This window comes from Triticum dicoccoides, chromosome 3B (genome assembly GCF_002162155.2).
Source record: "Triticum dicoccoides isolate Atlit2015 ecotype Zavitan chromosome 3B, WEW_v2.0, whole genome shotgun sequence".
Lineage (NCBI taxonomy): Eukaryota > Viridiplantae > Streptophyta > Magnoliopsida > Poales > Poaceae > Triticum > Triticum dicoccoides.
Window position 1 is genome coordinate 76,698,185 of NC_041385.1, and position 27,740 is coordinate 76,725,924.

The window sequence follows — 27,740 nt, forward strand, 5'->3', positions numbered from 1 at the left end:
GATCAGCCGCGCGGTGAGATCGGACAGGAGGGTAGATCGTGGTCTCAATGGCAGGTGATCTTCTCCGACGATACAGATTCAGACATCTGGATCGAAGGGAGGCTTCGATTCACATCGCATTCGCGGTGGCTGGTTCTTCTCGATCTGGAGAATGAGATACTCGCCGGCGATTATCTACCGAACGGCGACATGATTGAGGTAGGTTCTAAATTCAAACTTGATGTTTATGATGTCGTTGTTGGCGATTGCGTGCAGTTGGATTTACGTTTGAAGACACCGGTGATGATCGATTTGACGGAACCGGTGGTCCATGTGAGACCGGGTGGACGTTTTTGGGCGCTCTTGGAGAGTGACGACGAAGATCAGGAGGAGTGCCACATCCCCATCGTCAACACGGTCACCGGAATGCGGTTGGTCTCACCGGATGCCGATCCATTGCCGGTCTCCACGAGTACAGGTGATCGGCGTCGTTCAAAAGCTGTGACTTCCAAGGCGGCCATGAAGCCGTGGATCGGGCCGCTTCCCAAGGTAAAGAGAGACCCTGTAACTTTGTATGATTTTTTACCGGAAAATTGGACTCATTGTTGGGAACGTAGTAATTTCAAAAAAAATATCCTACGCACACGCAAGATCATGGTGATGCATAGCAACGAGAGGGGAGAGTAATGTCCACGTACCCTCGTAGACCGTAAGCGGAAGCGTTATGACAATGCGGTTGATGTAGTCGTACGTCTTCACAATCCGACCGATCCAAGTACCGAACGTACGGCACCTCCGAGTTCAGCACACGTTCAGCTCGATGACGATCCCCGGACTCCGATCCAGCAAAGTGTCGGGGATGAGTTCCGTCAGCACGACGGCGTGGTGACGATGATGTTGTTCTACCGGCGCAGGGCTTCGCCTAAACTCCGCGACGATATGACCGAGGTGGAATATGGTGGAGGGGGGCACCGCACACGGCTAAGGAACGATCACGTAGATCAACTTGTGTGTCCTAGGGTGCCCCCTGCCCCCGTATATAAAGGAGGGAGGGGGGAGGTGCGGCCGGCCCCCTATGGGTGCGCCTGGAGGAGTCCTACTCCCATCGGGAGTAGGACTCCCCCCTCTTGCCTTGGTGGAGAAGGAAAGGGGGGAGGGGAAAGAGGAAAGGGGGGCGCCGCCCCCCTTCCTTGTCCTATTCGGACTAGGGGGGGAGGGGCCGCGCGGCCTGCCCTGGCCGGCCCTCCTCTTCTCCCTCATGGCCCACTAAGGCCCATTAACCCCCGGGAGGGTTTCGGTAACCCCCCGGTGTTCCTGTAAAATCCCGATTTCACCCGGAACCATTCTGATATCCAAATATAGGCTTCCAATATATCAATCTTTATGTCTCGACCATTTCTAGACTCCTCGTCATGTCCGTGATCGCCAACTGAACTGCGTAACCAAAGCGATTCCTTCTTGGTGGAGATAGGTGGGTCCTGGTCCAACCTAAGTCAGTTCGAACCTCACATCCGGGACTCCGAACAACCTTTGGTACATCAAAACTTATAAACTCATAATAAAACTGTCATCGTAACGTTAAGCGTGCGGACCCTACGGGTTCGAGAACTATGTAGACATGACCTAGAACTATTCTCGGTCAATAACCAAAAGAGGAACCTGGATGCTCATATTGGCTCCTACATATTCTGCGAAGATCTTTATCGATCAAACCGCATAACAACATACATTGTTCCCTTTGTCATCGGTATGTTACTTGCCCGAGATTCGATCGTCGGTATCAAATACCTAGTTCAATCTCGTTACTGGCAAGTCTCTTTACTCGTTACGTAATGCATCATTCCGTAACTAACTCATTAGCTACATTGCTTGCAAGGCTTATAGTGATGTGCATTACCGAGAGGGCCCAGAGATACCTCTCCGGCAATCGGAGTGACAAAACCTAATCTCGAAATACGCCAACCCAACATGTACCTTTGGAGACACCTGTAGTACTCCTTTATAATCACCCAGTTACATTGTGACGTTTGGTAGCACCCAAAGTGTTCCTCCGGTAAACGGGAGTTGCATAATCTCATAGTTACAGGAACATGTATAAGTCATGAAGAAAGCAATAGCAATATACTAAACGATCAAGTGCTAGGCTAACGGAATGGGTCATGTCAATCACATCATTCTCCTAATGATGTGATCCCATTAATCAAATGACAACACATGTCTATGGTTAGGAAACATAACCATCTTTGATTAATGAGCTAGTCAAGTAGAGGCATACTAGTGACTATATGTTTGTCTATGTATTCACACATGTATCATGTTTTCGGTTAATACAATTCTAGCATGAATAATAAAAATTTATCATGATATGAGGAAATAAATAATAACTTTATTATTGCCTCTAGGGCATATTTCCTTCAGTCTCCCACTTGCACTAGAGTCAATAATCTAGATTACACAGTAATGATTCTAACACCCATGGAGTCTTGGTGCTGATCATGTTTTGCTCGTGGAAGAGGCTTAGTCAATGGGTCTGCAACATTCAGATCTGTATGTATCTTGCAAATCTCTATGTCTCCCACCTGGACTTGGTCCCGGATGGAATTGAAGCGTCTCTTGATGTGCTTGGTCCTCTTGTGAAATATGGATTCCTTTGCCAAGGCAATTGCACCAGTATTGTCACAGAAGATCTTCATTTGTCCCGATGCACTAGGTATGACACCTAGATCGGAAATGAACTCCTTCATCCAGACTCCTTCATTTGCTGCTTCCGAAGCATCTATGTACTCCGCTTCACATGTAGATCCCGCCACGACGCTTTGTTTGGAACTGCACCAACTAACAGCTCCACCGTTTAATAAAAACACGTATCCGGTTTGCGATTTAGAATCGCCCGGATCAGTGTCAAAGCTTGCATCGACATAACCATTTACGACTAGCTCTTTGTCACCTCCATATACGAGAAACATATCCTTAGTCCTTTTCAGGTACTTCAAGATATTCTTGACCGCTGTCCAGTGATCCACTCCTGGATTACTTTGGTGCCTTCCTGCCAAGCTTATTGCTAAGCACACGTTAGGTCTGGTACACAGCATTGCGTACATGATAGAGCCTATGGCTGAAGCATAGGGAACATCTTTCATTTTCTCTCTATCTTCTGCTGTGGTCGGGCATTGAGTTTGACTCAACTTCACACCTTGTAGTACGGGCAAGAACCCTTTCTTTGCCTGATCCATTTTGAACTTTTTCAAAACTTTATCAAGGTATGTACTTTGTGAAAGTCCAATTAAGCGTCTTGATCTATATCTATAAATCTTGATGCCCAATATATAAGCAGCTTCACCAAGGTCTTTCATAGAAAAACTTTTATTCAAGTATCCCTTTATGCTATCCAGAAATTCTATATCATTTCCAATTAATAATATGTCATCTACATATAATATCAGAAATGCTACAGAGCTCCCACTCACTTTCTTGTAAATACAGGCTTCTCCAAAAGTCTGTATAAAACCATATGCTTTGATCACACTATCAAAGCGTTTATTCCAACTCCGAGATGCTTGCACCAGTCCATAAATGGATCACTGGGGCTTGCACACTTTGTTAGCACCTTTTGGATCAACAAAACCTTCTGGCTGCATCATATACAACTCTTCTTCCAGAAATCCATTCAAGAATGCAGTTTTGACATCCATTTGCCAAATTTCATAATCATAAAATGCATCAATTGCTAACATGTTTCGGACAGACTTAAGCATCGCTACGGGTGCGAAAGTCTCATCGTAGTCAACCCCTTGAACTTGTCGAAAACCTTTTGCAACAGGTCGAGCTTTATAGGCAGTTACATTACCATCAGCGTCAGTCTTCTTCTTAAAAATCCATTTATTCTCAATGGCTTGCCGATCATCGGGCAAGTCAACCAAAGTCCATACTTTGTTCTCATACATGGATCCCATCTCAGATTTCATGGCCTCTAGCCATTTTGCGGAATCTGGGCTCATCATCGCTTCCTCATAGTTCGTAGGTTCATCATGGTCAAGTAACATGACTTCCAGAATAGGATTACCGTACCACTCTGGTGCGGATCTTACTCTGGTAGACCTACGAGGTTCAGTAGAAACTTGATCTAAAGTTTCATGATCAATATCATTAGCTTCCTCACTGATTGGTGTAGTTGTCATAGGAACCGGTTCTTGTGATGAACTACTTTCCAATAAGGGAGCAGGTACAGTTACCTCATCAAGTTCTACTTTCCTCCCACTCACTTTTTTCGAGAGAAACTCCTTCTCTAGAAAGGATCCGAATTTTGCAACGAAAATCTTGCCTTCAGATCTGTGATAGAAGGTGTACCCAACAGTCTCTTTTGGGTATCCTATGAAGACACATTTCTCCCATTTGGGTTCGAGCTTATCTGGTTGAAGTTTCTTCACATAAGCATCGCAGCCCCAAACTTTAAGAAACGACAACTTTGGTTTCTTGCCAAACCACAGTTCATGAGGCGTCGTCTCAACGGATTTTGATGGTGCCCTATTTAACGTGAATGCGGCCGTCTCTAAAGCATAACCCCAAAACAATAGCGGTAAATCAGTAAGAGACATCATAGATCGCACCATATCTAGTAAAGTACAATTACGATGTTCGGACACACCATTTCGTTGTGGTGTTCCGGGTGGCGTGAGTTGCGAAACTATTCCGCATTGTTTCAAATGTAAACCAAACTCGTAACTCAAATATTCTCCTCCACGATCAGATCGTAGAAATTTTATTTTCTTGTTACGATGATTTTCCACTTCACTCCGAAATTCTTTGAACTTTTCAAATGTTTCAGACTTGTGTTTCATTAAGTAGATATACCCATATCTGCTCAAATCATCTGTGAATGTGAGAAAATAACGATACCCGCCGCGAGCCTCAACATTCATTGGACCACAAACATCAGTATGTATGATTTCCAACAAATCAGTTGCTCGCTCCATAGTTCCGGAGAACGACGTTTTAGTCATCTTGCCCATGAGGCACGGTTCGCAAGTACCAAGTGATTCATAATCAAGTGATTCCAAAATCCCATCAGTATGGAGTTTCTTCATGTGCTTTACACCGATATGACCTAAACGGCAGTGCCACAAATAAGTTGCACTATCATTATCAACTCTGCATCTTTTGGTTTCAACACTATGAATATGTGTATCACTACTATCGAGATTCAATAAAAATAGACCACTCTTCAAGGGTGCATGACCATAAAAGATATTACTCATATAAATAGAACAACCATTATTCTCTGACTTAAATGAATAACCGTCTGGCATCAAACAAGATCCAGATATAATGCTCATGCTCAACGCTGGCACCAAATAGCGATTATTTAGGTCTAAAACTAATCCCGATGGTAGATGTAGAGGTAGCTTGCCGACTGCGATCACATCGACTTTGGAACCATTTCCCACGCGCATCGTCACCTCGTCCTTAGCCAATCTTCGCTTAGTCCGTAGTCCCTGTTTCGAGTTGCAAATATTAGCAACAGAACCAGTATCAAATACCAAGGTACAACTGCGAGCATTAGTAAGGTACACATCAATAACATGTATATCACATATACCTTTGTTCACTTTGCCATCCTTCTTATCCGCCAAATACTTGGGGCAGTTCCGCTTCTAGTGTCCAGTCTGCTTGCAGTACAAGCACTCATTCTCAGGCTTAGGTCCAGACTTGGGTTTCTTCTCTTGAGCAGCAACTTGTTTGCTGTTCTTCTTGAAGTTCCCCTTCTTCTTCCCTTTGCCCTTTTTCTTGAAACTGGTGGTCTTGTTAACCATCAACACTTGATGCTCCTTCTTGATTTCTACCTCCGCGGCTTTTAGCATTGCGAAGAGCTCGGGAATAGTCTTGTCCATCCCTTGCATATTATAGTTCATCACGAAGCTCTTGTAGCTTGGTGGCAGTGATTGAAGAATTCTGTCAATGACACTATCATCAGGAAGATTAACTCCCAGTTGAATCAAGTGATTATTATACCCAGACATTTTGAGTATGTGTTCACTGACAGAACTATTCTCCTCCATCTTGCAGCTATAGAACTTATTGGAGACTTCATATCTCTCAATCCGGGCATTTGCTTGAAATGTTAACTTCAACTCCTGGAACATCTCATATGCTCCATGACGTTCAAAACGTCGTTGAAGACCCGGTTCTAAGCTATAAAGCATGGCACACTGAACTATCGAGTAGTCATCAGCTTTGCTCTGCCAGACGTTCTTAACGTCGTCAGTTGCATCAGCAGCAGGCCTGGCACCCAGCGGTGCTTCCAGGACGTAATTCTTCTGTGCAGCAATGAGGATAATCCTCAGGTTACGGACCCAGTCCGTGTAATTGCTGCCATCATCTTTCAACTTTGCTTTCTCAAGGAACGCATTAAAATTCAACGGAACAACAACACGAGCCATCTATCTACAACAAACATAGACAAGCAAAATACTATCAGGTACTAAGTTCATGATAAATTTAAGTTCAATTAATCATATTACTTAACAACTCCCACTTAGATAGACATCCCTCTAATCCTCTAAGTGATTACGTGATCCATATCAACTACACCATGTCCGAACGTCACGTGAGATGGAGTAGTTTCAACAGTGAACATCAATATGTTGATCATATCTACTATATGATTCACGCTCGACCTTTCGGTCTCCGTGTTCCGAGGCCATATTTGTTATTTGCTAGGCACGTCAAGTTTAACCTGAGTATTCCGTGTGTGCAACTGTTTTGCACCCGTTGTATTTGAACGTAGAGCCTATCACACCCGATCATCACGTGGTGTCTCAGCACGAAGAACTTTCGCAACGGTGCATACTCAGGGAGAACACTTCTTGATAATTTAGTGAGAGATCATCTTAAAATGCTACCGTCAATCAAAGCAAGATAAGATGCATAAAGGATAAACATCACATGCAATCAATATAAGTGATATGATATGGCCATCATCATCTTGTGCTTGTGATCTCCATCTTCGAAGCACCGTTGTGATCACCATCGTCACCGGCGCGACACCTTGATCTCCATCGTAGCATCGTTATCGTTACGCCATCCATTGCTTCTACGACTATCGCTACCGCTTAGTGATAAAGTAAAGCAATTACAGGGCGTTTGCATTTCATACAATAAAGCGACAACCATATGGCTCCTGCCAGTTGCCGATAAATTCGGTTACAAAACATGATCATCTCATACAATAAAATATAGCATCACGTCTTGACCATATCACATCACAACATGCCCTGCAAAAACAAGTTAGACGTCCTCTACTTTGTTGTTGCAAATTTTACGTGACTGCTACGGGCTTAGCAAGAACCGTTCTTACCTACGCATCAAAACCACAATGATAGTTCGTCAAGTTAATGCTGTTTTAACCTTCGCAAGGACCGGGCGTAGCCACACTCGGTTCAGCTAAAGTGAGAGAGACAGACACCCGCCAGTCACCTTTAAGCACGAGTGCTCGTAACGGTGAAACCAGTGTCGCGTAAGCGTACGCGTAATGTCGGTCCGAGCCGCTTCATCTCACAATACCGCTGAGCCAAAGTATGACATGCTGGTAAGCAGTATGACTTGTATCGCCCACAACTCACATGTGTTCTACTCGTGCATATGACATCTACACATAAAACCTGGCTCGGATGCCACTGTTGGGAGCGTAGTAATTTCAAAAAAAAATATCCTACGCACATGCAAGATCATGGTGATGCATAGCAACGAGAGGGGAGAGTAATGTCCATGTACCCTCATAGACCGTAAGCGGAAGCGTTATGACAACGCGGTTGATGTAGTCGTACGTCTTCACGATCCGACCGATCCAAGTACCGAACGTACGGCACCTCCGAGTTCAGCACACGTTCAGCTCGATGATTATCCCCGGACTCCGATCCAACAAAGTGTCGGGGATGAGTACCGCCAGCACGACGGCGTGGTGACGATGATGATGTTCTACCGGCGCAGGGCTTCGCCTAAACTCCGCGATGATATGATCGAGGTGGAATATGGTGGAGGGGGGCACCACACACGGCTAAGGAATGATCACGTAGATCAACTTGTGTGTCCAAGGGTGCCCCCCTGCCCTCGTATATAAAGGAGGGAGGGGGGAGGTGCGGCCGGCCCCCTAGGGTGCGCCTGGAGGAGTCCTACTCCCATCGGGAGTAGGACTCCCCCCTCTTGCCTTGGTGGAGAAGGAAAGGGGGGAGGGGAAAGAGGAAAGGGGGGCGCCGCCCCCCCTTCCTTGTCCTATTCGAACTAGGGGGGGAGGGGACGCGTGGCCTGCCCTGGCCGGCCCTCCTCTTCTCCCTCATGGCCCACTAAGGCCCATTAACCCCCGGGGGGGTTCCGAGAACCCCCCCGGTGTTCCGGTAAAATCCCGATTTCACCCGGAACCATTCCGATATCCAAATATAGGCTTTCAATATATTAATCTTTATGTCTCGACCATTTCGAGACTCCTCGTCATGTCCGTGATCACATCCGTGACTCCGAACAACCTTTGGTACATCAAAACTTATAAACTCATAATAAAACTGTCATCGTAACGTTAAGCGTGCGGACCCTACGGGTTCGAGAACTATGTAGACATGACCTAGAACTATTCTCGGTCAATAACCAAAAGCGGAACCTGGATGCTCATATTGGCTCCTACATATTCTGCGAAGATCTTTATCAGCCAAACCGCATAACAACATACGTTGTTCCCTTTGTCATCGGTATGTTACTTGCCCGAGATTCGATCGTCGGTATCCAATACCTAGTTCAATCTCGTTATTGGCAAGTCCCTTTACTCATTACGTAATGCATCATTCCGTAACTAACTCATTAGCTACATTGCTTGCAAGGCTTATAGTGATGTGCATTACCGAGAGGGCCCAGAGATACCTCTCCGACAATCAGAGTGACAAAACCTAATCTCGAAATACGCCAACCCAACATGTACCTTTGGAGACACCTGTAGTACTCCTTTATAATCACCCAGTTATGTTGTGACGTTTGGTAGCACCCAAAGTGTTCCTCCGGTAAACGGGAGTTGCATAATCTCATAGTTACAGGAACATGTATAAGTCATGAAGAAAGCAATAGCAATATACTAAACGATCAAGTGCTAGGCTAACGGAATGGGTCATGTCAATCACATCATTCTCCTAATGATGTGATCCCATTAATCAAATGACAACACATGTCTATGGTTAGGAAACATAACCATATTTGATTAATGAGCTAGTCAAGTAGAGGCATACTAGTGACTATATGTTTGTCTATGTATTCACACATGTATCATGTTTCCGGTTAATACAATTCTAGCATGAATAATAAACATTTATCATGATATGAGGAAATAAATAATAACTTTATTATTGCCTCTACGGCATATTTCCTACACTGGTGTCACAAGGAAGAAGAAGAAAGGCAATTTTTGCCGGCCACCACCGCCGCCAGGATCGCCGGTGGCGAGATCGGCGAACGATGTTCGAGCAGCCAGACGGGCTCGTTTGAATGCGTTATTGGGCTGTGGACCTGAGCAGGATGTGTGTTTGAATGTTGCAATGGTCGTGGGTTCTCCTAGTGCGGGCGAGGCCCAACCAGAGGCCCAAGCCTCCCGCAGCCCGGTGCGGACGTACGTGCATGTGTCGCCGTAGACAGTTCTGCCTATGATTGAGTCTAGGGTTTCTTGTTCTGGCTTTCCTTCGCTCGGGACAGGACGGGCGAGGAGGATCTCAACCGCCGGCGAGATGGCGGGTCGTGGTCAGCCACCGTCCAAGCGAGGGGCCCCTACCACCACAGGGGCCTCGGCCTCTGCCAGAGTTGGTCGCGGCGCTCTGCCGGCAAATGCCGCTGCGCCGGGAGCGGCCGGTCGTGAGGCGTCGCCAGTCGCTGGGGCTGGTGGTGGTGGCCATGGTGCCACGCTGGTCGGTGGGGGCGGACGGGGCGGTCTACTCCCTCCAAGGCAGGTGGCAGCGAGGCCAGGGGCAATGGGGGTGCAACCCCGAGCCGGGACTGGTCGGGGCGCCCATTCGTCCGCGCGACCGGGGGCTGCTGCTTCAGGTGCACTTCCGATGACCCACGCGCCCAAAACCAACGCGCGACAGCCGGAGGAAGTGGCGTAGCCACCTGCAGCCAAGGCGCTGGCCCTGGGAAGGGTCGCGGCGTGCAAGGGCTGTTGGGGAACGTTGCAGAAAATAAAATTTTTTCCTACGGTTTCACCAAGATCCATCTATGAGTTCATCTAGCAACGAGTGTTAGTAGTGCATCTACATACCTTTGTAGATCGCGAGCGGATGCGTTCAAGAGAACGGGGTTGAGGGAGTCGTACTCGTCGTGATCCAAATCACCGATGACCAAGTGCCGAACGGACAGCACCTCCGCGTTCAACACACATACGGAGCAGATGATGTCTCCTCCTTCTTGATCCAGCAAGGGGGAAGGAGAGGTTGATGAAGATCCAGCAGCACGACGGCGTGGTGGTGGATGCAGCAGGGTTCCGGTAGAGCTTCGCCGAGTTTCTACGAGAGGGAGAGGTGTAGCAGGGGAGAGGGAGGCGCCAAAACTTCAGGGTGCGGCTGCCCTCCCTCCCCCCTTTATATAGGCCCCCTGGGGGGGCGCCGGCCCTAGGAGATGGCATCTCCAAGGGGGGGCAGCGGCCAGGGGGGTGGAGTGCCCCCCAAGGCAAGTGGAGGCGCCCCCCCCACCCTAGGGTTTCCAACCCTAGGCGCAGGGGGGCCCAAGGGGGGGGGGGGCGCACCAGCCCACTAGGGGCTGGTCCCCTCCCCACTTCAGCCCACGGGGCCCTCCGGGATAGGTGGCCCCACCCGGTGGACCCCCGGGACCCTTCCGGTGGCCCCGGTACAATACCAGTGACCCCCGAAACTCTCCCGATGGCCGGAACTGCACTTCGTATATATAATTCTTTACCTCCGGACCATTCCGGAACTCCTCGTGACGTCCGGGATCTCACTGGGACTCCGAACAACTTTCGGTTTGCTGCATACTCATATTCATACAACCCTAGCGTCATCGAACCTTAAGTGTGTAGACCCTACGGGTTCGGGAGACATGTAGACATGACCGAGACGGCTCTCCGGTCAATAACCAACAGCGGGATCTGGATACCCATGTTGGCTCCCACATGCTCCTCGATGATCTCATGGATGAACCACGATGTTGAGGATTTAAGCAACCCCGTATACAATTCCCTTTGTCAATCGGTACGTTACTTGCCCGAGATTCGATTGTCGGTATCCCAATACCTCGTTCAATCTCGTTACCGGCAAGTCACTTTACTCGTACCGTAATGCATGATCCCATGACCAGACACTTGGTCACTTTGAGCTCATTATGATGATGCATTACCGAGTGGGCCCAGAGATACCTCTCTGTCATACGGAGTGACAAATCCCAGTCTTGATCCGTGTCAACCCAACAGATACTTTCGGAGATACCTGTAGTGCACCTTTATAGTCACCCAGTTACGTTGTGATGTTTGGTACACCCAAAGCACTCCTACGGTATCCGGGTGTTACACGATCTCATGGTCTAAGGAAAAGATACTTGACATTGGAAAAGCTCTAGCAAAACGAACTACACGATCTTGTGCTATGCTTAGGATTGGGTCTTGTCCATCACATCATTCTCCTAATGATGTGATCCCGTTATCAATGACATCTAATGTCCATAGTCAGGAAACCATAACTATCTGTTGATCAATGAGCTAGTCAACTAGAGGCTCACTAGGGACATATTGTGCTCTATGTATTCACACGTGTATTACGATTTCCGGATAATACAATTATAGCATGAATAAAATACAATTATCATGAACAAGGAAATATAATAATAATCCTTTTATTATTGCCTCTAGGGCATATTTCCAACAGTCTCCCACTTGCACTAGAGTCAATAATCTAGTTACATTGTGATGAATCGAACACCCATAGAGTTCTGGTGTTGATCATGTTTTGCTCGCGGAAGAGGTTTAGTCAACAGATCTGCGACATTCAGATCCGTATGTACTTTGCAAATATCTATGTCTCCATCTTGAACATTTTCACGGATGGAGTTGAAATGACGCTTGATGTGCCTGGTCTTCTTGTGAAACCTGGGCTCCTTGGCAAGGGCAATAGCTCCAGTGTTGTCACAGAAGAGAGTGATTGGCCCCGACGCATTGGGTATGACTCCTAGGTCGGTGATGAACTCCTTCATCCATATTGCTTCATGTGCTGCCTCCAAGGCTGCCATGTAATCCGCTGCACATGTAGATCCCGCCACGATGCTCTGCTTGCAACTGCACCAGCTTACTGCTCCACGATTCAATATATACACGTATCCGGTTTGTGACTTAGAGTCATCCAGATCTATGTCGAAGCTAGCGTCGACGTAACCCTTTATGACGAGTTCTTCGTCACCTCCATAAATGAGAAACATGTCCTTTGTCTTTTTCAGGTACTTCAGGATATTCTTGACCGCTGTCCAGTGTTCCTTGCCGGGATTACTTTGGTACCTTCCTACCAAACTTACGGCAAGGTTTACATCAGGTCTGGTACACAGCATGGCATACATAATAGATCCTATGGCTGAGGCATAGGGGATGACACTCATCTCTTCTTTATCTTTTGCCGTGGTCGGGCATTGAGCCGAGCTCAATCTCACACCTTGCAATACAGGCAAGAACCCTTTCTTGGACTGATCCATTTTGAACTTCTTCAATATCTTATCAAGGTATGTGGTTTGTGAAAGACCTATGAGGCGTCTTGATCTATCCCTATAAATCTTGATGCCTAATATGTAAGCAACTTCTCCAAGGTCTTTCATTGAAAAACACTTATTCAAGTAGGTCTTAATGCTGTCCAAAAGTTCAATATCATTTCCCATCAAAAGTATGTCATCTACATATAATATGAGAAATGCTACAGAGCTCCCACTCACTTTCTTGTAAACGCAGGCTTCTCCATAAGTCTGCATAAACCCAAACGCTTTGATCATCTCATCAAAGCGAATGTTCCAACTCTGAGATGCTTGCACCAGCCCATAAATGGATCGCTGGAGCTTGCATACCTTGTTAGCATTCTTAGGATCGACAAAACCCTCCGACTGCATCATATATAGTTCTTCCTTAAGATAGCCGTTAATGAATGCCGTTTTGACGTCCATCTGCCATATCTCATAATCATAGTATGCGGCAATTGCTAACATGATTCGGACGGACTTTAGCTTCGCTACGGGAGAGAAAGTCTCATTGTGGTCAACCCCTTGAACTTGCCGATAACCTTTAGCGACAAGTCGAGCTTTATAGATGGTAACATTACCATCCACGTCCGTCTTCTTCTTAAAGATTCATTTGTTTTCTATCGCTCGCCGGTCATCGGTCAAGTCTGTCAAAGTCCATACTTTGTTTTCATACATGGATTCTATCTCGGATTGCATGGCTTCAAGCTATTTGTTGGAATCTGGACCCGCCATCGCTTCTTCATAGTTTGAAGGTTCACCGTTGTCTAACAACATGATTTCCAGGACAGGGTTGCCATACCACTCTGGTGTGGAACGTGTCCTAGTGGACCTACGAAGTTCAGTAGCAACTTGATCCGAAGTACCTTGATCATCATCATTAATTTCCTCCCTAGTCGGTGTAGGCACCACAGGAACATTTTCCTAAGCTGCACTACTTTCCGGTTCAAGAGGTAGTACTTCATCGAGTTCTACTTTCCTCCCACTTACTTCTTTGGAGAGAAACTCTTTTTCCAGAAAGGATCCGTTCTTGGCAACAAAGATCTTGCCCTCGGATCTTAAGTAGAAGGTATACCCAATGGTTTCCTTAGGGTATCCTATGAAGACGCATTTTTTCGACTTGGGTTCGAGCTTTTCAGGTTGAAGTTTCTTGACATAAGCATCGCATCCCCAAACTTTTAGAAACGTCAGCTTAGGTTTCTTCCCAAACCATAATTCATACGGTGTCGTCTCAACGGATTTAGACGGAGCCCTATTTAAAGTGAATGTAGCTGTCTCTAGAGCGTATCCCCAAAATGATAGCAGTAAATTGGTAAGAGGCATCATAGATCGCACCATATCCAATAGAGTGTGATTACGACGTTCAAACACACCGTTACGCTGAGGTGTTCCAGGTGGTGTGAGTTGTGAAACGATTCCACATTTTCTTAAGTGTGTACCAAATTCGTGACTTAAATATTCTCCTCCACGATCTGATCGTAAGAATTTTATCTTTCGGTCACGTTGATTCTCTACCTCATTCTGAAATTCCTTGAACTTTTGAAAGGTCTCAGACTTGTGTTTCATCAAGTAGACATACCCATATCTACTCAAGTCATCAGTGAGAGTGAGAACATAACGATATCCTCCGCGAGCCTCAACGCTCATTGGACCGCACACATCGGTATGTATGATTTCCAATAAGTTGGTTGCTCGCTCCATTGTTCCGGAGAACGGAGTCTTGGTCATTTTGCCCATGAGGCATGGTTCGCATGTGTCAAATGATTCATAATCGAGAGACTCTAAAAGTCCATCAGCATGGAGCTTCTTCATGCGCTTGACACCAATGTGACCCAGGCGGCAGTGCCACAAGTATGTGGGACTATCGTTATCAACTTTACATCTTTTGGTATTCACACTATGAATATGTGTAACATTACGTTTGAGATTCATTAAGAATAAACCATTGACCATCGGGGCATGACCATAAAACATATCTCTCATATAAATAGAACAACCATTATTCTCGGATTTAAATGAGTAGCCATCTCGCATTAAACGAGATCCAGATACAATGTTCATGCTCAAACTTGGCACTAAATTACAATTATTGAGGTTTAAAACTAATCCCGTAGGTAAATATAGAGGTAGTGTGCCGACGGCGATCACATCGACCTTGGAACCATTCCCGCCGCGCATCGTCACCTCGTCCTTCGCCAGTCTCCGCTTATTCCATAGCTCCTGCTGTGAGTTACAAATATGAGCAACGACACCGGTATCAAATACCCAGGAGTTACTACGAGTACTGGTAAGGTACACATCAATTACATGTATATCAAATATACCTTTAGTGTTGCCGGCCTTCTTGTCCGCTAAGTATTTGGGGCAGTTCCGCTTCCAGTGACCCTTCCCTTTGGAATAAAAGCACTCAGTCTCAGGCTTGGGTCCATTCCTTGACTTCTTCCCGGCAACTGGCTTACCGGGCGCGACAACATCTTTGCCGTCCTTTTTGAAGTTCTTCTTTCCCTTGCCCTTCTTGAACTTGGTGGTTTTATTGACCATCAACACTTGATGTTCTTTCTTGATTTCTACCTCTGCCGACTTCAGCATTGAAAATACTTCAGGAATAGTTTTCACCATCCCCTGCATATTGTAGTTCATCACAAAGCTCTTGTAGCTCGGTGGGAGCAACTAAAGGATTCTGTCAATGTCCGCCTCTTCCGGGAGGTTAATGTCCAGCTGGGACAGGCGGTTGTGCAACCCAGACATGTTGAGTATGTGCTCACTGACAGAACTATTTTCCTCCATCTTACAACTATAGAACTTGTCAGAGACTTCATATCTCTCGACCCGGGCATGAGCTTGGAAAACCATTTTCAGCTCCTCGACCATCTCATATGCTCCGTGTCGCTCAAAACACTTTTGGAGCCCCGGTTCTAAGCTGTAAAGCATGCCGCACTGAACGAGGGAGTAATCATCAGCACATGACTACCAAGCGTTCATAACATCTTGGTTCTCTGGGATGGGTGCTTCACCTAGCGGTCCTTCTAGGACATATGCTTTCTTGGCAGCTATGAGGATGATCCTCAGGTTCCGGACCCAGTCCGAATAGTTGCTACCATCATCTTTCAGCTTGGTTTTCTCTAGGAACGCGTTGAAGTTCATGTTAACATGAGCGTTAGCCGTTTGATCTACAAGACATATTTTGCAAAGATTTTAGACTAAGTTCATGATAATTAAGTTCATCTAATCAAACTATTTAATGAACTCCCACTCACATTAGACATCCCTCTAGTCATCTAAGTGTTACACGATCCGAGTCAACTAGGCCGTGTCCGATCATCACGTGAGACGGACTAGTCATCATCGGTGAACATCTCCATGTTGATCGTATCTTCCATACGACTCATGTTCGACCTTTCGGTCTCTGTGTTCCGAGGCCATGTCTGTACATGCTAGGCTCGTCAAGTTAACACTAAGTGTTTTTGCATGTGTAAAACTGTCTTACACCCGTTGTATGTGAACGTAAGGATCTATCACACCCGATCATCACGTGGTGCTTCGAAACGACGAACTTTAGCAACGGCGCACAGTTAGGGGAGAACCCTTTCTTGAAATTATTATAAGGGATCATCTTATTTACTACCGTCGTTCTAAGTAAACAAGATGCATAAATATAATAAACATCACATGCAATTATATAGTAGTGACATGATATGGCCAATATCATATAGCTCCTTTGATCTCCATCTTCGGGGCTCCATGATCATCTTCATCACCGACATGACACCATGATCTCCATCATCGTGTCTCCATGAAGTTGCTCACCAACTATTACTTCTACTACTATGGCTAACGGTTTAGCAATAAAGTAAAGTAATTACATGGCGTTAAATCATTGACACGCAAGTCATACAATAATTAAGACAACTCCTATGGCTCCTGTCGGTTGTCATACTCATCGACATGCAAGTCATGATTCCTATTACAAGAACATGATCTCATACATCACAATATATCATTCATCATTCATCACAACTTTTGGCCATATCACATCACATAGCAATTGCTGCAAAAACAAGTTAGACGTCCTCTAATTGTTGTTGCATCTTTTACGTGGCTACAATTGGGTTCTAGCAAGAACGTTTTCTTACCTACGAATAACCACAACGTGATTTTGCCAACTTGTATTTACCCTTCATAAGGACCCTTTTCATCGAATCCGCTCCAACTAAAGTGGGAGAGACAAACACCCGCTAGCCACCTTATGCAACTAGTGCATGTCAGTCGGTGGAACCTGTCTCACGTAAGCGTATGTGTAAGGTCGGTCTGGGCCGCTTCATCCCACAATACCGCTGAAGCAAAATAAGACTAGTAGTGGCAAGCAGGTTGACAAGATCTACGCCCACAACAGATTTGTGTTCTACTCGTGCAATAGAGAACTACGCATAGACCTAGCTCATGATGCCACTGTTGGGGAACGTTGCAGAAAATAAAAAATTTTCCTATGGTTTCACCAAGATCCATCTATGAGTTCATCTAGCAACGAGTGATAGTAGTGCATCCACATACCTTTGTAGATCGCGAGCGGAAGCGTTCAAGAGAACGGGGTTGAGGGAGTCGTACTCGTCATGATCCAAATCACTGATGACCAAGTGCCAAACGGACAACACCTCCATGTTCAACACACGTACGGAACGGATGACGCCTCCTCCTTCTTGATCCAGCAAGGGGGAAGGAGAGGTTGATGAAGATCCAGCAGCACAACGACGTGGTGGTGGATGCAGCAGGGTTCCGGCAGAGCTTCGCCGAGCTTCTGCGAGAGGGAGAGGTGTAGCAGGGGAGAGGGAGGCGCCAAAACTTCAGGGTGCGGCTGCCCTCCCTTCCCCCCTGTTATATAGCCCCCCTGGGGGGGCGCTGGCCCTAGGAGATGGCATCTCCAGGGGGGGGGGGCGGCCAGGGGGGTGGAGTGCCCCCCAAGGCAAGTGGAGGCGCCCCCCCACCCTAGGGTTTCCAACCCTAGGCGCAGGGGGGCCCAAGGGGGGGAGCACCAGCCCACTAGGGGCTGGTCCCCTCCACACTTCAGCCCACGGGGCCCTCCGGGATAGGTGGCCCCACTCGATGGACCCCCGGGACCCTTCCGGTGGTCCCGGTACAATACCGGTGACCCCCGAAACTCTCCCGATGGGTGAAACTGCACTTCCTATATATAATTCTTTACCTCCGGACCATTCCAGAACTCCTCGTGACGTCCGGGATCTCATATGGGACTCCGAACAACTTTCGGTTTGCTGCATACTCATATTCATACAACCCTAGCGTCACCGAACCTTAAGTGTGTAGACCCTACGGGTTCGGGAGACATGTAGACATGACCGAGACGGCTCTCCGGTCAATAACCAACAGCGGGATCTGGATACCCATGTTGGCTCCCACATGCTCCTCGATGATCTCATCGGATGAACCACGATGTCGAGGATTTAAGCAACCCCGTATACAATTCCCTTTGTCAATCGGTACGTTACTTGCTCGAGATTCGATCGTCGGTATCCCAATACCTCGTTCAATCTCGTTACCGGCAAGTCACTTTACTCGTACCATAATGTATGATCCCGTGACCAGACACTTGGTCACTTTGAGCTCATTATGATGATGCATTACCGAGTGGGCCCATAGATACCTCTCCGTCATACGGAGTGACAAATCCCATTCTAGATCGTGTCAACCCAACAGATACTTTCGGAGATATCTGTAGTGCACCTTTATAGTCACCCAGTTACGTTGTGACGTTTGGTACACCCAAAGCACTCCTACGGTATCCGGGAGTTACACGATCTCATGGTCTAAGGAAAAGATACTTGACATTGGAAAAGCTCTAGCAAAACGAACTACACGATCTTGTGCTATGCTTAGGATTGGGTCTTGTCCATCACATCATTCTCCTAATGATGTGATCCCGTTATCAATGACATCTAATGTCCATAATCAGGAAACCATAACTATCTGTTGATCAACGAGCTAGTCAACTAGAGGTTCACTAGGGACATATTGTGGTCTATGTATTCACATGTGTATTACGATTTCCGGATAATACAATTATAGCATGAATAAAAGACAATTATCATGAACAAGCAAATATAATAATAATCCTTTTATTATTGCCTCTAGGGCATATTTCCAACAAGGGCGTGATGGTTACACTGGTTTTAGCAGAGATGGTCAGAATTATGACTGTTACGGTCAGTGGGGAGATGACGGATATGATGCTTATGGTGAGGGACTGTACCGTGGATCTTCATCCGGTGGCGGCCGTGGTTACAACCGGTACAATGCTGAGGACACTAGGCCTTTTCAAGGTCCACCCGGTAATTTTGTGAAAGGTGTTGCCGGACCCAGGGATCGTTTCCCAGGTGGCGACCGTCACGGGGAGAGAGGGAGACGACCACCGCCGCCTCGACATTATCCACCGCCACCGCCACCTACTGCAGATATGGCCTCGGAGGAGGTGCTCGAGCATTTAGTTGAGGGGGTGGGAGACCCATCCAAGTTACCCGCGGCAGCAGTGGACGCGGTTCGGGCTCTGGCAGCAGTGCATGTTCCGGTGTCTACTGGAGGTGCCAAATCTAAGGACGGTACGTCTGATAAAGGACCGGAAAAAGCGGAGGGCGAAAAGCTCTCTAAGTGGGCAATTAAGAAGAAAAAGTTGCCTTGCTATAGATGTGGTGAACCGGGTCACTTCGTGCCAGAGTGTACGAATGAGCTTTGTAATTATTGTCTTCGCTCCCAACATGTGACCAGGGAATGCCCTCTTCTCTCTGGTCCTAAGCCTGGCATTAACATTTTTGGGGTCTGCTGTAAGGACTTGATGTTTTTTGAGACACCGGAGGTGGATCCTCTACCGCAGATGGTTGAGAGTTCCTTCCCAACAGTTATCAGAGTTACTAATGGACAGTTGACCAAGGCTCAGATCGTCAGACAGCTACGTGAGTTAGTACCGGGTAATTACCAGTGGCATCTGGAGCAGTTAGAAGGTCAGTCTTATAAGGTTGATTTTCCCACTAAAGAGGATCAGATGCATTTTCTTAAGTGGGGTTTATGCAGAGTTACGAGCACAAACATTGTTATCGCTTTCGACGAGTGGAAGCAGGAGGAACCTGAGGGTACACCTTTGGAGAAGGTGTGGGTTCGTTTCTATGGTGTGCCACCAAAATTTGTAAAACATTTTCTGGTTGCTTGGAGCTTGGGTGTGTTGATCGGTAAGACAGAAAAGGTTGACATGCCATTCACACGCGCACATAACGCTGCGAGGCTATTGGTCAGTGTTGCGAGTATTGAGCATATACCAGATGTAGTCAGATGGACATATGCTGGAGTCACTTATGTCTTAGAGCTTGAGATCGAGGATACTGCAGTTTCCGAGGAGGGAAATGGGACACAAGACATGGATACGACCAAGGGTGGCAGCGCACCCGGGAACCAGGAGAAGGGGCCCGATGATACTCTGCCGGAGTCGGACAAATGGCCTGCCACACAGCCAGATAAGGTAGCCAGTTCTACCAAAGAGGGGCCCCCGTCCACTACTCCGATGAACACGCTTCACTTTGGTTCATTTGCACCGGGGTCCGCTCCTAGTAGGTTATGGAGCACCAGGGTCGAGGCAGATGACCCGACAGAGCTTGAGTTGCCACCAGTGCCGCGTCTAGTCGGTGATGTGACGATCGCGGAGCCTACTCCCGGTGCAACGGTGGATTCTGTTGGGGTGGCCGCAGATTGTGGGGGCCATGGGCAGGATGCCCATCACACCCAGATACCAGAGCCCGACTTTTCGTTGGCGGGAGGGGCGCTTGGATAGGAGGTCTATGGCGTCCTTCTTTCTTCGACGTCTCCGGTCGAGTTGGGGGTGAGGTGCAGGAAGGAGTCCCGTGCTATAGTCCCCCCACAGGATCACTCCATCCACGGTGGCGATCCGGGGGTGAGATGCGGGGAGGAGTCCCGTGTCGTTACCCCTGCGCTGTATTGCGCCGAGCAGGATGGCCGAGGGACGACGGTTCCGGCAGGTGGTCAGGGGGTCGGGATCAGTGAGTAGGCGTCTTCATGGCCCTCGTCCCCCTTGACACTCGCAGCGGAGGTTCACTCCACCACGCCCTACCCTCCTTCACCGGCGATAAGGGAGGGGCGTGGGAGTCCTGACCACACCCTTTGCGAGAGGACCACAGAGGAGCTCATTGCTTTTGGCGGGATTGCGGATCCGGTGTCGGCTGGTAGGCGTGTCAGCAACCGGATCCAGGGACAGCCGGACGCGGATGACCTGCAGCTAGCGCGTGCCAAGAGGGCCGCCATGCTTCATCATGCCGAGACTACTGCAGGTACGTCTTTTGATATTAGTTGTTCAATTTTACATTTCTCTGAGAATGATATTGTTGATAAGGCAAACGACTTAGGCATTTCTTTGGGATGAAATGAAACCGAGGTTGTCAAGTCCGTTAATGATCTGTTACACATGGAATCGGAGAGAGCTTCTGAGATCATTCGTAATCTTGCCTCTATCCAACCTATGAATGACAATGACATGAATAATTTAGGAATTAATGATCTTGCAAATATCTGTAATAATCTCCTGCCTAGTGTCGAGGCTGAAGATGAGGAGGAGGTGGAGATCTCACACACGGTAGAGCCTCTCTTGATGGAGGAGGCAGTGTCTGGTATGGATGATTCTATCGTCCCGCAGGGTGTTGAGGAGAAGCCCAAACGTCCCTGGAAGCGGAAAATCTACCCTACTTCGGCTGTACACAGAAGTGCTAGAGTTAAACTTGAGAAAAAATTTCATGATGACTTATGAAAGGACTCTTTTGGAATAGCAGAGGTCTAGCAGACTTGGCTAAACAAAGATTCTTAGCAGAAACAACATTAGGGCACCACTTAGATTTCGTTGCACTTTTGGAAACTGGACGAGATAATTTCACATCCCAATTCCTTCAAACCGTTTCCAGTGGTATAGATTTCGATTGGCACATTTTACCGCCTAGAGGAAGATCCAGCGGGATTTTACTAGGAGTGCGGTGTGAGACGTTAGAGGTGCTTAATGTGGTGCAGGGAGACTTTCGGTTAAATTCAGGGTGAGATCAAAATTGGATGGGTTCCGATGGTCGCTAGTTGCGGTATATGGGGCAGCGCAACTTGAATTTAAACCCGATTTTCTTGCCGACTTAGTGCGGATTTGTGGAGATAAAAATCTGCCACTACTAGTCGGGGGTGATTTTAATATCATTCGGAGAAGAGAAGAAAAGAATAATGCCAATTTCGATGGTCGTTGGTCTATGATGTTCAATATGATTATCGAGAGCCTTAATTTGAGAGAAATTGAGCTCACTGGTAGACAGTTTACATGGGCCAACTCGTTACCTATTCCGACTTATGAAAAGCTGGATAGGGTACTTCCTAGTGTGAAGTGGGAACAAAAGTATCCGTTGGTGTCGGTTCATGCGATGCAAAGAGGGATCTCAGATCATACACCACTCTTTTTAGATTCGGGTGAGGCTACCCATGTTGCAAACAAAAACATCTTCTCCTTCGAGCAAAGCTGGTTTGAGCGCGAAGGATTTATGGAGATGATTGCACGCGAATGGGCTAAGCCAGTTACTAGATGGACCCATGTCGAGAGATGGCAAAATAAGATTAGACACCTCCGACAATTTCTGAGAGGATGGGCCAGGAATGAGATGTTGGGGAACGTTGCAAAAAATAAAAAAATTTCCTATGGTTTCACCAAGATCCATCTATGAGTTCATCTAGCAATGAGTGATAGTAGTGCATCTACATACCTTTGTAGATCGCGAGCGGAAGCATTCAAGATAGCGGGGTTGAGGGAGTCGTACTCGTCGTGATCCAAATCACCGATGACCAAGTGCCGAACGGACAGCAACTCCGCGTTCAACACACGTACGGAGCGGATGACGTCTCCTCCTTCTTGATCCAGCAAGGGGGAAGGAGAGGTTGATGAAGATCCAGCAGCACGACAGTGTGGTGGTGGATGCAGCAGGGTTCCGGCAGAGCTTCGCTGAGCTTCTGCGAGAGGGAGAGGTGTAGCAGGGGAGAGGGAGGCGCCAAAACTTTAGGGTGCGGCTGCCCTCCCTCCCCCCCTTTATATAGGCCCCCTGGGGGCGCCAGCCCTAGGAGATGGCATCTCCAAGGGGGGGGGGCGGCCAGTGGGGTGGAGTGCCCCCCAAGGCAAGTGGAGGCGCCCCCCACCCTAGGGTTTCCAACCCTAGGCACAGGGTGGGCCCAAGGGGGGGCGCACCAGCCCACTAGGGGCTGGTCCCCTCCCCACTTCAGCCCACGAGGCCCTCCGGGATAGGTGGCCCCACCCGGTGGACCCCCGGGACCCTTCCGGTGGTCCCGGTACAATACCGGTGACCCCCGAAACTCTCCCGATGGCCGGAACTGCACTTCCTATATATAATTATTTACCTCCGGACCATTCCGGAACTCCTCATGACGTCCGGGATCTCATCCGGGAATCCGAACAACTTTCGGTTTGCTGCATACTCATATTCATACAACCCTAGCGTCACCGAACCTTAAGTGTGTAGACCCTACGGGTTCGGGAGACATGTAGACATGACCGAGACGGCTCTCCAGTCAATAACCAACAGCGGGATCTGGATACCCATGTTGGCTCCCACATGCTCCTCGATGATCTCATCGGATGAACCACGATGTCGAGGATTTAAGCAACCTTGTATACAATTCCCTTTGTCAATCGGTACGTTACTTGCCCGAGATTCGATCGCCGGTATCCCAATACCTCGTTCAATCTCGTTACCGGCAAGTCACTTTACTCATACCGTAATGCATGATCCCGTGACCAGACACTTGGTCACTTTGAGCTCATTATGATGATGCATTACCGAGTGGGCCCATAGATACCTCTCCATCATACGGAGTGACAAATCCCAGTCTCGATCCGTGTCAACCCAACAGATACTTTCGGAGATACCTGTAGTGCACCTTTATAGTCACCCAGTTACGTTGTGACGTTTGGTACACCCAAAGCACTCCTACGGTATCCGGGAGTTACACGATCTCATGGTCTAAGGAAAAGATACTTGACATTGGAAAAGCTCCAGCAAAACGAACTACACGATCTTGTGTTATGCTTAGGATTGGGTCTTGTCCATCACATCATTATCCTAATGATGTGATCCCGTTATCAATGACATCTAATGTCCATAGTCAGGAAACCATAACTATCTGTTGATCAACGAGCTAGTCAACTAGAGGCTCAATAGGGACATATTGTGGTCTATGTATTCACACGTGTATTGCGATTTCCGGATAATACAATTATAGCATGAATAAAAGACAATTATCATGAACAAGGAAATATAATAATAATCCTTTTATTATTGCCTCTAGGGCATATTTCCAACATGAGAGTGGGATTTATAAGCAGAAAAAAGAATGTCTAACTCAGCTCATTAAGGCACTAGATGTAAAGGCTGAAACCACTCTTCTTTCCGTTAATGAGCATCGAACCAAGTCCGAGGCTAACAAGGCCTTCGTGCTCTCTTGAGAGAGGAGGAACTCAAGTGGGCGTTGCATGCGAAAACGCTTAAGGTTGTCCAAGGGGACGACAACACATAGTTCTTCCATATGGTTGCGAATGGTAAACATAGGAAGAAGAAGATCATACAGCTTGAACAAGATGAGGGAACAATAGTGGGGCATGAAAATCTGAAAGCGTATATTTCCAACTATTATAAAGGACTTTTTGGACCTCCGAATCCTTCGACGGTTTCTCTTGATGAGTCTGTGATTGATGAGATACCTCAATTACAGGCAGCGGAGAACGGTGTTCTCTCTGCACCGTTTGCTGAAAAAGAAGTTCATCTGGCCATAACTCAAATGAAGCCGAATAAAGCACCGGGACCAGATGGGTTTCCAGCTGAATTCTATAAGAAATGTTGGCATATCATTAAAGATGATCTTATGCCTATGTTTCAAGATTTTTTCGAGGGCCATTTGGAGTTGTTCCACCTCAACTTTGGTACGATAACGTTATTACCGAAGAAGAATGAGGCGGTCCGGATAGAACAATTCCGACCCATTTGCCTGCTGAATGTGAGTTTTAAAATTTTCACAAAGGTAGGAACCAATAGATTGACACAAATTGCTCACTCAGTGGTTCAACCTAGCCAGACAGCTTTCATGCCTGGACGACACATACTCGAAGGAGTGGTTGTATTACATGAAACACTTCATGAGATTCACTCGAAGAAACTAGACGGGGTTATCTTAAAAGTGGATTTTGAGAAGGCTTATGATAAAGTCAAATGGCCTTTTCTTCAGCAGGCAATGCGTATGAAAGGTTTTCGTGAAACCTAGAGGCATGAGGTCGATACTCAAGTCCAGAAAGGTAGTGTCAGAATTAAGGTGAACAATGATATCGGTCACTACTTCCAGACGCATAAGGGGTTGAGACAAGGGGATTCCATGTCACCTCTTTTGTTCAATATTGTGGCAGATATGTTGGCTGTCATTATTGGCAGGGCCAAGCAACATGGCCATGTAGAGGGTCTAGTTCCTCATCTGGTTGATGGAGGGGTGTCCATTCTACAATATGCTAATGACACTATCATTTTCATGGAACATGACATGGCTAAAGCACGTAACATGAAACTTATCTTATGTCTATTCGAACAATTTTCTGGATTAAAAATTAATTTTCATAAGAGTGAGGTGTTCTGTTTTGGGAAAGCCAAAGACGAGGAACATACCTACAGACAATTGATTGGATGTGAATTAGGTGCTTTACCATTCAGTTACTTGGGTATTCCGATTCATCATCGTAAATTATCCAATAAGGAATGGAAGTGTATTGAAGAACGAATCGAAAAAAACTCAGCTGCTGGAAAGGCAAGTTGATGTCTTATGGAGGTCGACTAGTTTTGATTAACTCGGTATTGACTAGCATGCCAATGTTTTTACTTTCGTTCTTCGAAATCCCGAAAGGAGTCCGAAAGTGACTTGATTTCTTTAGATCTCGTTTCTTTTGGCAGTCTGATGAGGCCAAGAGGAAATACCATCTCGCGCGATGGGATATCCTTGGTCGACCTAAAGACCAAGGGGCCCTCGGTATTGAGAACTTGGAGATTAAGAATAAATGCCTGATGAGCAAATGGTTGTACAGGTTAGAGACAGAGCCGGAGGGCATGTGGGCTCAAATCCTGCGCAATAAGTATTTGCACTCAAAAACGCTAGCCCAGGTTACCATCAGACCGTCTGATTCACCATTCTGGAAGGGACTTATGAGAACAAAGGATATGTTCTTTCGTAGGGTCAAATTCTTGATTGGTAACGAGATGTCAACAAGATTTTGGGAGGATACGTGGCTAGGGGAGACACCACTGGCCTTACAATATCCTACCCTTTACAATATTGTGCAACGGAAGGGAGATTATGTAGGTATCGTCCTTCAGACTATTCCCTTGAACATCCAATTCAGACGTACGTTAGTGGGTGAGAGATGGACAGCCTGGATGCACTTGATTTGGAGATTGATTAAAGTTCGACTCTCCGATGCGCCAGACTCCACAAAATGGAAGTTAACTAAAAATGGGATATTTACGGTGAAATCTTTTTATAAGGATCTGATTAATTCTGGCCCCATCCCGAGGTCACTTCATATATGGAAGGTTAAGGTTCCTTTGCGGATCAAAATTTTCATGTGGTTTGTCCACAAGCAAGTAATACTCACAAAGGACAACTTACTTAAGAGGAGATGGGTAGGTAACTCGCGGTGTTGTTTTTGTACTCAGGATGAGACAATACAACATTTATTTATCGAATGCCCACTTGCAAAGTTACTTTGGAGCACGATTCATATAGCTTTTAATATCAATCCTCCAGTAGATATTGCGTCTTTCTTTGGGACGTGGTTAGCTGGGGTTGAAAAGATCATGGCAGCTCGTATTCGGATTGGAATATGTGCGCTATTATGGGCTATATGGAACTGCAGAAATGATATGATTTTTAACAGACAACACAACTTAACTTTTTTGCAGATTATCTTCAGAGCTACAGCTTGGATCCGTACGTGGTCCTTACTCACCCCTACGTACTCCAGGGAGCCTTTGGTTACTGGGTGCAACCAATGGGAGATGGTGGCTCGGGTTATATTCAACCGGTTCGGATGGCGGTCGCATAATAGGATAGGAGTCTAGAGAACTTGTCCTTATTATCACCATACCGGTTGTCTTTGTGCTTTATTTTGCTCCGTTTGCGAACTGTAAGACCTTTGCGATGACTCTTTCTAAATTTTTAATAAAAAGGCCGCATGCATCATCATGATGCAGAGGCCCGGGGTATACCTCCATTTCCAAAAAAATTAGCTACCTAGCCGGCAGCTTCGTCTGGATCATGGAGCGATTCCTGATTAGTACGTGCATGGTTGGTCAGTGGGTTAGCTGGCCGTGTGTACGTGCCAGCGGTGGCCGAGTGTGCGCATGTGCTATATAGGGATTGTAACTCATGTTTGTTTTGGGTGACAAGAGAATAGAAAGGAAAAGGTCGGTAGTGTGATGCTACGGCCACAAATATTCTTGAGTCTCCTTCTGTCTTTGTGAGAGCTACATGAGATAGTCTAGAGGAAGAAGAAACGGCGCCAACAGGAGTTCCTAAGCTCTAACCTTGTAATCATGTCTCTACGGACTAAACCCCATGGCTTATATAGGCATCGGAAATATCTAGGGTTTACATATGGTCAGTTACAATCTAGAGATAAGCATGTCAATCATTCAAATATGCCTTCAAGTGTACGTCAAGTCTTCGAAGATCTTCATCTTGATTACGCGAGGGCCTGCATGGCCCATTCATCATTCATTGGTGAGTCCTCGGCCCGGCCCATAAATGACGGGCCAACGTGGTAAGCACCCCTAGTCCAGGACACCAACACATAGGGGCATCCGAAGTCTGACAGGTCTGCCCAGCGGATTTAGGCACGTCCCCACGCTTATCGTGGTCCATGATGTCATCCT